Raw genomic sequence first — 11,146 nt, forward strand, 5'->3', positions numbered from 1 at the left:
CTTTTCTGCGTAAATTTCAATGAGTTAGTAACTAGCTCTTTTATGCGCAGAGGAAGTGAATTTCTAACCTTTGGTTACAATAAGTGACATAAGTCACTTTTCACATAAGTAATATCAAACCCATTACATTGAAGAAATAATTTGTTTGTCGATTTTTTCAAGGTGGCCTCCATCTTCATTTGCTTCATTTGATCTCATAATCACTTCACCATCTATTCCATATGTCGGTATCTTGATCATTAAAACAAAGTATTCACCTACCAATATCTTTTGTTCGAGGACACACCCATTGTGATCACATCAACTAGAATCATTTACTGCTATCTTGCAATGTTTGTTAATATTTATAAAAAATCTTTTCTATCATAAACTAACACACATGTCAATCCTTTACAAAAATACAAATTCAAACTTGTAATATCGATGAAGAACCAAGTCATAAGATATGTTGAGGCACTTCACCAATCCAATTGTGTGATCCAACAGTCATTGGGTTCTATGAGACAATTTCTTTGAGACACCAGTATCAAACAGTTCATGATGCCTCATTCATCCTGTATCGGCCATGACTTGCATTACTGAGGAAAATCGTCAAACCTTTCACTTGCCTTGTGTCTATGATTCCACATTATAATTTGGATTATATGCAAACATTTCACATGCAATGTCTATACTTCCATGATTTGCATTTTATAAACATGACATTCTATCAAAGGGTATACCGTATTGGCTATACTTCCACATTCTGCAACATTTTCTATGCCTCTACCACGATCTTCAATACACGACATTCTCTCAATGACTTCACCGCATTGGCTATGCTTCTCATGATTTTGCAGTCATGTCTACTGGAGCAGTTACAACTACAACATCTGACCAAAATCCTCTATCTTCGCAGTTTGATCTTGTGCATATCCTACGATCATTGCATTAAATGATACCATATTTTTTTAAAGCATTTAGTCAAACAATTCACATGTCGTGTCTAAGCTTTCCACATTTGGAACGGTTAAAGTGCATTGTCCATGCCTCCACATTCTGCCTGAGTATTTTGTCAAACAAATCATGTGCGTTGTCTATGCATTCACACTTTTCATGCAAGTTGATCATTCCATTTCACATGTTCTATCATTTCTTTGAGGCGGACTGTCAAACAGTTTTCTACGCTTCATTGTTTTCCATTTCTATTGACTGCAGCAATTGGAACTAATATTTGTCATCCTTGCTGGAGATGGGTGAAAAGAAATAGTTGGACCCATTGGTAGCTGTTAATTTAGTATGGGTGGAGTTAACTACCTTGCTTGAGATCAATTACTCGGGCTTAACTCACTTTATCCCGGAAGGAAAGAAGGAGATCAGATACCAAAAAGAAGGTAGGTTCGACGTTAGCCACTCAGGTTCGACGTTCTGGCCGAGATCAAGGAGGGAGTTAGCCAGCCTCAATACTGGAGGATCCTTCATTTCTATCTGGTGCTTGGAAGTAACAACTGTCTTGATGCTCCGATAACACTAAATTGGGGGTGTGGGAATGAGGGGCCAAATTAAATACGTGATAGGCTCAACTGGCCCAAGGATAAATTGATATATGTTCTGAAGGATGTTCCTAACTATCATTTAACAAGATGACATATCATTGATACTTCTGCAAAATAGTTTTTGTACCTATAATGTGATCTAACACTGTGTTCTATGAGATGACATCTAATTGATGCATTTTGTCAACCAATTCACGTGCATTGTTTGTGCTTCCATGATGTGTATTGTCTATATTTCCATATTCTGTCCTATACACCTGCCGATTTCATTAGCTTGAAAGCTTCTAACAACTTTTAATAGATGCATTTCATGCCTCCACTGCAATCATTGCCTTCCAGGAGAAGACATCTCTTTAATGCATTTTGTCAAACATTTCACTTGCTGTGATTATGCTCCACGTTTTGCATACAAGTCTACCAAAGTGGCTGCAACACCGTGATTGACAAAATTCGTCTATCCTCTAGGCTTTGTTAAATACCATGACTGGTTTTGTGCATATCTTGTGGTCATTTCATTAAATGAGACCACATTTCTTTAAGGCATTCAGTCAAGCAATTCATTGCATTCCTCGTTCTCTTGCTATGATTGGAGTAATGTTTAACATGATGCACATATTGCAGTCATATACATGCCTGGGAAGATAGTTTGTTGAGGCATTCTGTCGAATGGTTCACACCTTATCCATGCCTTCTATATTTTACACGCGAATCTGCATTTTACGGCATGTCTATGCTTCTACAATTTGCATTTGTCTAATGCTTCATGACATGTATATGTGTATTGGTGATGTCCCACGATCTGCATTCTGCAACATTTTGTCAAACACTTCACATGTAGTGTATGTGTTTTCATGACATGCATTCATGTCGATCATAGCAGTTGCAATAGCATTATCTTTGTACACACCAAAACTCTTCTAGAAAGGTTAAGAATGCTCCAAAACAGAGCATTTCTAACCTTCTTGACAAGGCGGGCCCACAAGGTTAGGAAATAAGGTTAGAGATGCTCCATTTTGGAGCATTCCTAACTCTTTTGTGAGAGGTTATAAATATGGGTTAAGAATGCTCCAAAATAGAGCATTTCTAACCATTTTTTTTTAAGGTTAAGATTATGGGTTAGAAATGCTCGGAAATGGAGCATCTTTAACCATTTCTTTCAAAGACTATGACCTTGACCTCTAGAAACCATTGACCATGGAGGAGAATAAAGGAGAAATGGAATTGACATTTTTAGACAAATTTTTCCCTCAAATGACAAAAATATTAAAATAATCTAAAATATTAAATTATTTATTTGAAAAATAATTTAAATATTTTAAATTTAATGCTCAAGCTTTAGAAAAATAACCATATCTTCCAAACGGTACTTAGTTAGATCCTGAAATTCAAAACAAGCATTGATGGTAGGGAAACAAGCCAACAAAATTATTTACTCCTCATGATGAATCATAAAATGAGATATTTTAATCATTTCTAGGCGATGTCTACCAAAATTTGAAGGTTTAATATATAACAAAATATGAACTGGGTTCAAGCGAAAATTGGCCACATGACACAAAATGATGCCTAGAACCTTTCTATCAAATTATTTCCCTCAATTTTTGGTAATTTACAAAATTCATCCATTTTTCATATTTTGACTGGCAACGACCTTGGACCACGTGCTCACTACTTACGCATAAACACCTATTGGGTCTTTACTCAACATTGGGACCAATTTAAAGTTAAAATTTTAGGTAGGACAAATATGGGGGCAACAGATGGCTCTTACTAGGGACAAGGACTGCAAAGGACGCAGGATGAACCCAAAATTTCTGGTTCGCAGGCTAGTGCACTATCCATTGGGCAACAGAGTCAAAGAGTAAACAATATAGGGAATAGCTAGAGAAACTAGACACAAACCAAAAATGAGACAAACACAACAAAACTTCTAACTAAAGTATGTACATAGTAGGCAAAGCCTACCTCAAATCTCTCCATGATTATCATACAAAACCATTCACAGGCTGAGAGAAATAGGCACCTTTGCAAAAGAGTGGCGTGCATCCATGTGAAACTTGTAAGCTCAACAGGTTGGAAAGATCAACATGTATAAGATGATAAAAATCTTTGAGCAATGAACCAAATAACCATCTCTCATCATAAATCTGTAGGCTCTCTTGAAAGATTTGGGTACCACTTTGAACATTATTGGCAATTTGTGGAATATTCTCAAGCATACCCATATCCTCTATCTGAAGGTCCCTCTGATGGTCTGGTTTTCAATAAATTAACCCACGAATTGGACAACCCTCATATAATTTGTAATGTGAAGAAACTTGAGTTGACATAACCATTGAATCTTGTTCTTGAGTATCAACTTGAAAATCACCTATTGAAATACACTCATCTAAAAACAAAGGATTGAGACACACACTTTCACCATAAGAGAAGTCATCATCTGAATCCTTCAAACACCAATCTGGAATACAAACATTATGAGAATTAGCTTCATTTCTTTCCTTCATTAGATCATCCATCACCTCATTTATCTCTACATTTTTGGTACAATTCTCAAAACTATCCTCGTTGATAGGGGTGTCTTCTTGATCTGAATATTCAAAAGGAGGATTGCTTTGAACCTTGGAAACTTCATAAGGCATAGATTGTAATTCCATCGAGATAGGGACATTTGTTGATATTTCTACATGGATTTCATCTTCATCCTGCTCACAAACATCTGCATTACTTTTTGTGTTATCTTGTCCCAATGATTCCTCTCCATCACACTCTTCATGAAATTTAAAAAATTCATACTCAGGTGGCATGTATGATAAAGAATAGATGCTTGATGGTTCATCTTCTTTCACTCGGGATTGATCTAGGAGCTCAGTAGAGGTATCCATTTTTTAAGATAAAGAATATGTCTATAAAATTTTACTTTTGGTTTCTTCTTTGTTGGTCATATCCATACAAGGTTGTCCATTAGGTATCATACCTTTGATTTCCTCAGAAATGTTTTCATCTTCAACTAATAGTGATGGATGAATGAGAATATCTTCTCCACATAGAAAGTCATCATCAGAAGAATTGAGACACCAAGTTGGAATGAAGACTTTAGGGGATTCATCTTTATCCCTCTCCTCTTCATCATTTTCTTGAAGCTTGAGTTGTATGGAAGTCTTGAAATCATTAATTTCTCCTTTAAACTCCTTGTTTTCAGGTCCATGAAAGGCTTCGTCCTTGCTATGGTAATCTTCATAATGCTCATGGCATACAGGAACACAATCTTCTTTTTCCTCACACACTTCATCTTGATCTTTCTTTTGACATGTATCCTTATGAGCTAATACGACTTCATCTTCCTTAACACATGCATAATGTGATGGATCTTTTTCAAAATTTGGATCATAGGGCATCTTATCAGAAGTGTGCACATCTTCAAGAAAACAATTTTCTCCTTCTTCTTTTTGTTCAATCTCTTGCAATGTTTAGAAAAAAGAAGGATGTACTTTGGCATGATCAAGTTTCCTATTTCCATAGAAGCTTTTCAAAAACTTGATATGTGAATCAGTGATAACCTGATTTTGTTGAGAAATAGGTGAAGAAGAATGAGCATCATCATTATTATACATTGTTGATTCAAGAATACAATCACGAGCAAAAATTTGGTTCTCTCTTCCATCTTTTTCCTCAATCTTTTGCAGGATCTAGAGTAGAGAAGGATTAATTTTATGAGAACCAAGTTTCTTTCCACTGTAGAAACTTTTCAAGAAGTTGACTTGTTCGGGATTATCAAGACTTTGTTTCTATTGAGCAACTCGTTTAGGAAAAAGATCGTTATTGTCTTCATCTTTCTTAATTGTTGATTTGGGTAAATGATCATAAGCAAGAAAACTGATCTCCTTTCCATCCTTTTCTTCAATATCTTACAACACTTGACATAAAGAGGGATGAATCTTATTAGGAATAAACTGCATGCCACCATAAAATCTCTTCAAGAACGCAACTTGTATGGGCTCATCAAGAACTTGCTTCTTTTGGTATATATAGTCTTCATCATCACTTTCACTATCACTTTCCAACTTTCCTTTGTACCAAACCATTGTTCTAAATTTGATCTTTCAGATAAAGTCACCAACCTTCATTCTGAAAAAGGTACCTTACAATTTCTAAGGAACAAAGCACACTGGTATTTCGATCCCCAGCAGAGCCGCCAAAAATCTGTTAGTAAACAGATTTGTCACTGCGATCGTTTATTTGAAATTAACCCTGTTTGCCCAATGAGAAGTGACAAATGTTCCAACAGTTGGAGAAATTGAAGTGAAACCACAATCTTCCTTTGCATTTGAGAGGGGCAGCTCCCTCATATGATAGGGGTATTTTGGATTTTTGTGTACTTTTAACCTGAAAGTACATAAAGGAGAAAACATAAAACTAAAAAGAAATAAAGATAGAAACCCCAACAATAGACATGCGACCATCAACTGGGATTTCTTAACATTAGCAACAAATTACAAGGGGAGTTTATAAGGTAATATGCTTAACCATGAGATGACGATAAAGAAGAATGACAAATCTCAACATACAGAGAGATAAGATACTTCAACACATTCAAATTGAGATACCAAAGGTTTCTTGTGCATCATCACATCAATTGTACAAATCACATATGCATAAAATGACTACTAATTCGACATACGAGAAATCAACAATGATAACACATGAATACATTTAGAACACACGAACTAAGACGTATTCTTCATTATCCTTTTGAAAATATACAAGTCCAAAATCCTTTCTATACATAGTGCAAATCAAAATGTCATTACAAGTTTCTCCTAGATTTCCAGTAGAGTTTTCCTCTGTAAAGAGTCCCCCTCTGTAAAAAGTCCCCCATACATAACAAAAAGCCTTGTATTATAGGCTTGTATGATAACTACCTTATAACCAACTTCAATCCTGGGTTAATAACTAACTCTTTTCTGCGTAAATTTCAATGAGTTAGTAACTAACACTTTTATGTGCAGAAGAAGTGAATTTCTAACCTTTGGTTACAATAAGCGACATAAGTCACTTTTTACAAAAGTAATATCAAACCCATTACATTGAAGAAATAATTTGTTTGTCGATTTTGTCGAGGTGGCCTCCATCTTCATTTGCTTCATTTGATCTCGTAATCACTTCACTATCTATTCCATATGTCGGTATCTTGATCATTGAAACAAGGTATTCACCTACCAATATCTTTTGTTCGAGGACACACCCATTTTGATCACATCAACTAGAATCATTTACTGCCATCTTGCAATGTTTGTTAATTATCTGTGAAAAATATTTTCTGTCATAAACTAACCCACATGTCATCCTTTACAAAAATACAAATTCAAACTTGTAATATTGATGAAGAACCAAGTCATAAGCTATGTTGAGGCACTTCTCCAATCCAATTGTGTGATTCCAGTAGTCATTGGGTTCTATGAGATAATTTCTTTGAGACACCAGTATCAAACAGTTCATGATGCCTCATTCATCTTGTATCGACCATGACTTGCATTACTGAGGAAAATCGTCAAACCTTTCACTTGCCTTGTGTCTAAGATTCCACATTATAATTTGGATTATACACAAACATTTCACGTGCAATGTCTATACTTCCATGATTTGTATTTTATAAACACGACATTCTATCAAAGGGTATATCGTATTGGCTATACTTCCACATTCTGCAACATTTTCTATGCCTCTACTACGATCATCAATACATAGCATTCTCTCAATGACTTCACTGCATTGGCTATGCTTCTCACGATTTTGTAGTCATGTCTACCGGAGCAGTTGCAGCTACAACATCTGACAAAATTCCTCTATCTTCGTGGTTTGATCTTGTGCATATCCTGCGATCATTGCATTAAATGAGACCATATTTCTTTAAAGCATTCAGTCAAACAATTCACATGACATGTCGTGTCTGAGCTTTCCACATTTGCAATGGTTAAAGTGAATTGTCCATGCCTCCATATTCTGCCTGAGTATTTTGTCAGACAAATCGCGTGCGTTGTCTATGCATTCACATTTTTCATGCAAGTTGATCATCCATTTCAAATGTGTTATCATTTCTTTGAGGCGGACTATCAAATAGTTTTATACGCTTCATTATTTTCCATTTCTATTGATTGCAGCAATTGGAACTAATATTTGTCATCCTTGCTGGAGATGGGTGAAAACAAATAGCTGAGCCCATTGGTAGCTGTTAATTCAGTATGGGTGGAGTTAACTACCTTGCTTGAGATCGTGGAGTTAACTACCTTGCTCGAGATCAATTACACGGGCCTAACTCACTTTATCCCGGAAGGAAAGAAGGAGACCAGATACCAGAAAGAAGGTAGGTTTGACGTTATCCGCCCAGGTTCGACGTTAGCCATCCAGGTTCGATGTTCTGGCGGAGATCAAGGAGGGAGTTAGCTACCCTCAATACTAGAGGGTCCTTCATTTCTATGTAGTGCTTGGAAGTGACAACTGTCTTGATGCTCTGATAACACTCAATCGGGGGTGTGGGGATGAGTGGCCAGATTAGATACGTGATAGGCTCAACTGGCCCAAGGATCAATTGATATATGTTCTGAAGGATGTTCCTAACTATCATTTAACAAGATGACATATCATTGAGACTTCTGCAAAATAGATTTTGTACCTGTAGATGTGATCTAACACTGTGGTCTATGAGATGACATCTAATTGATGCATTCTGTCAACCAGTTCACGTGCATTGCCTGTGCTTCCACGATGTGTATTGTCTATATTTCCATATTGTGCCCTATACACCTGTCGATTGCATTAGCTTGAAAGCTTCTAACATATTATAATAGATGCATTTCATGCCTCCCCTGCAATCATCACCTTCCAGGAGAAGACATCTCTTTAATGCATTTTGTCAAACATTTCACTTGTTGTGATTATGCTCCACGTTCTGCATACAAGTCTACCAAAGCGGTTGCAACATCGTGATTAACAAAATTCCTCTATCCTTTAAGCTTTTTTGAACACCATGACTGGTTTTGTGCATATCTTGGGATCATTTCATTAAATGAGACCACATTTCTTTAAGGCATTCAGTCAAGCAATTCATTGCATTCCTCGTTCTCTTGCTACGATTGGAGCAATGTTTAACATGATGCACATTTTGTAGTCATATACATGCCTGGGAAGATAGTTTGTTGAGGCATTCTATCGAATGGTTCACAACTTATCCACGCCTTCTATATTTTACACACGAATCTGCATTTTACAGCATGTCTATGCTTCTACAATTTGCATTTGTCTAATGCTTCACGACATGTATATGTGTATTGGTGATGTCCCACGATCTGCATTCTGCAACATTTTGTCAAACACTTCACATGTAGTGTATGTTCTTTCATGACATGCATTCACGTCGATCAGAGCAGTTGCAATAGCATTATCCTTGTACACACCAAAACTCTTCTAGAAAGGTTAAGAATGCTCCAAAACAGAGCATTTCTAACCTTCTTGACAAGGCAGGCCCACAAGGTTAGGAAATAAGGTTAGAGATGCTCCATTTTGGAGCATTCCTAACCCTTTTGTGAGAGGTTATAAATATGGGTTAAGAATGCTCCAAAACGAAGCATTTCTAACCATTTTTTTTTAAAGGTTAAGATTATGGGTTAGAAATGCTCGAAAATGGAGCATCTTTAACCATTTCTTTCAAAGACTATGACCTTAACCTCCAGAAACCATCGACCACGGAGGAGAATAAACGAGAAATGGAATTGACATTTTTAGACAACTTTTTCCTTCAAATGACCAAAATATTAAAATAATCTAAAATATTAAATTATTTATTTGAAAAATAATTTAAATATTTTAAATTTAATGCTCAAGCTTGAGAAAAATAACCATATCTTCCAAATGGTAGGGAGATAGATCCTGAAATTCGAAACCCGTGTTGATGGTAGGGAAACAAGCCAACAAAATTATTTACTCCCATGACGAATCATAAAATGAGATATTTTAATCATTTCTAAGCGATGGACACCAAAATTTGAAGGTTTATTTTATAGCAAAATATGAACTGGGTTCAAGCAAAAATTGGCCACATGACACAAAATGATGCCTACAACATTTCTATCAAATTATTTCCCTCAATTCTTGGTAATTTCCAAAATTCATCCATTTTCATATTTTGACTGGCAACGACCTTGGACCACATGCTAACTGCTTACGCATAAACACCTATTGGGTCTTTACTTGACATTGAGACCAATTTGAAGTTCAAATTTTAGGTAGGCCAAATATGGGGGCAATAGGGCCTTAATGCACAACTTGAGCAACTTGATGCAAATGGCTTACATTGCTTTACATAAAGAATAATAATGACATGAAATACATTCAAATGACCTTAAAGACTCCAACATAAATGGAATTGCTCTTGGAATATCCTTTGGACCTCCTGGTGTACCTCTGGTGCTAGGTGCTCCTGCACCAAGGATACACCTAAATATATCCTTATGTATATGCTAATATATGGATCTACTTTATTAAAAATGAAATTGAAAATTATTTTGTACATTGTGAAGTTTCACATTACACTATGTTATATTTTATCTTATAGTTGTGGTGAATATAATAAAGATCATTTAGTGAAAGTAAATAGACAAACTAGTTTAGAGTGCATAAGTAGCTTTTTTTCTCCTTTTTAATGGAAACAATTAGATTGCATAGATATTGGTATCTCTACATCTAAACTAGAATTTATTCTTTGATTAGAAGCTACCATGAATATGGAGGACCAGTTTGTCAAAATCTCTAAAGATTAAACTTGACCCAATCTCACCTCATTAAAAATTAAATCTTAAAAACTGGTGTAAATAATGAAGCATAACACCATCCTCTCAAATTAAAGTTGATTACTTAAACTACAACCATTTCATATAACTTCTTAAAGAAAAAGAGGGAATAAAATATTCTCAACCGCAAATTCCATTGTAAATTTAAGTACCAAAGAATTCTAACAAAATGTCTTTAAGTAATACCTGAGCATCATTTCAATCCATCAAATTATGCAATGTAATGCTACTAGTATTGCAACATAGAGTGCTCTTCCCTATGTATTTCTAATCATCGATCCCAATTTAACAAAACAGGTTTCAAAGGCATGCTTTATCTCTTCACATTAATTCTAAACTTCAAGAATAACTTCTAGAGATGATCTCCATGAATTCTTTGTAGGTTTAGCATGGGCCCCAAATCCTTCTATGTGTAGTTTTCCAAGTACAAGTGATAACAGTGTTGCGCTATCTTGATGAGACATCAATTTAGACAAGTGCTTTGCAGTGCTTTGCAGAAATCAACACCTTCACCTAATAAACATCTCCTTCTCCTCCTCCTTTGCCTCCTTGAGAAAAACCAATAGTGGGCTTCTTTATATTTGAGCATTGACTACTTAGAGCTTTATCATTACTTTCCCCACAAGATATAGATAGTTGTTGAGAGCTTTCAATGTTTTGCTTGGCCACACCATTGAAGACACAATTCCCCATCTTGAGTTATTCTTGTAATACAGTGAAATCCTTTGCACACCTTAAAATAGGGCATTTAAAAAAAATTTAGAG

The sequence above is a fragment of the Cryptomeria japonica genome, chromosome 10 (assembly GCF_030272615.1).
Source record: "Cryptomeria japonica chromosome 10, Sugi_1.0, whole genome shotgun sequence".
Taxonomy (NCBI): Eukaryota; Viridiplantae; Streptophyta; class Pinopsida; order Cupressales; family Cupressaceae; genus Cryptomeria; species Cryptomeria japonica.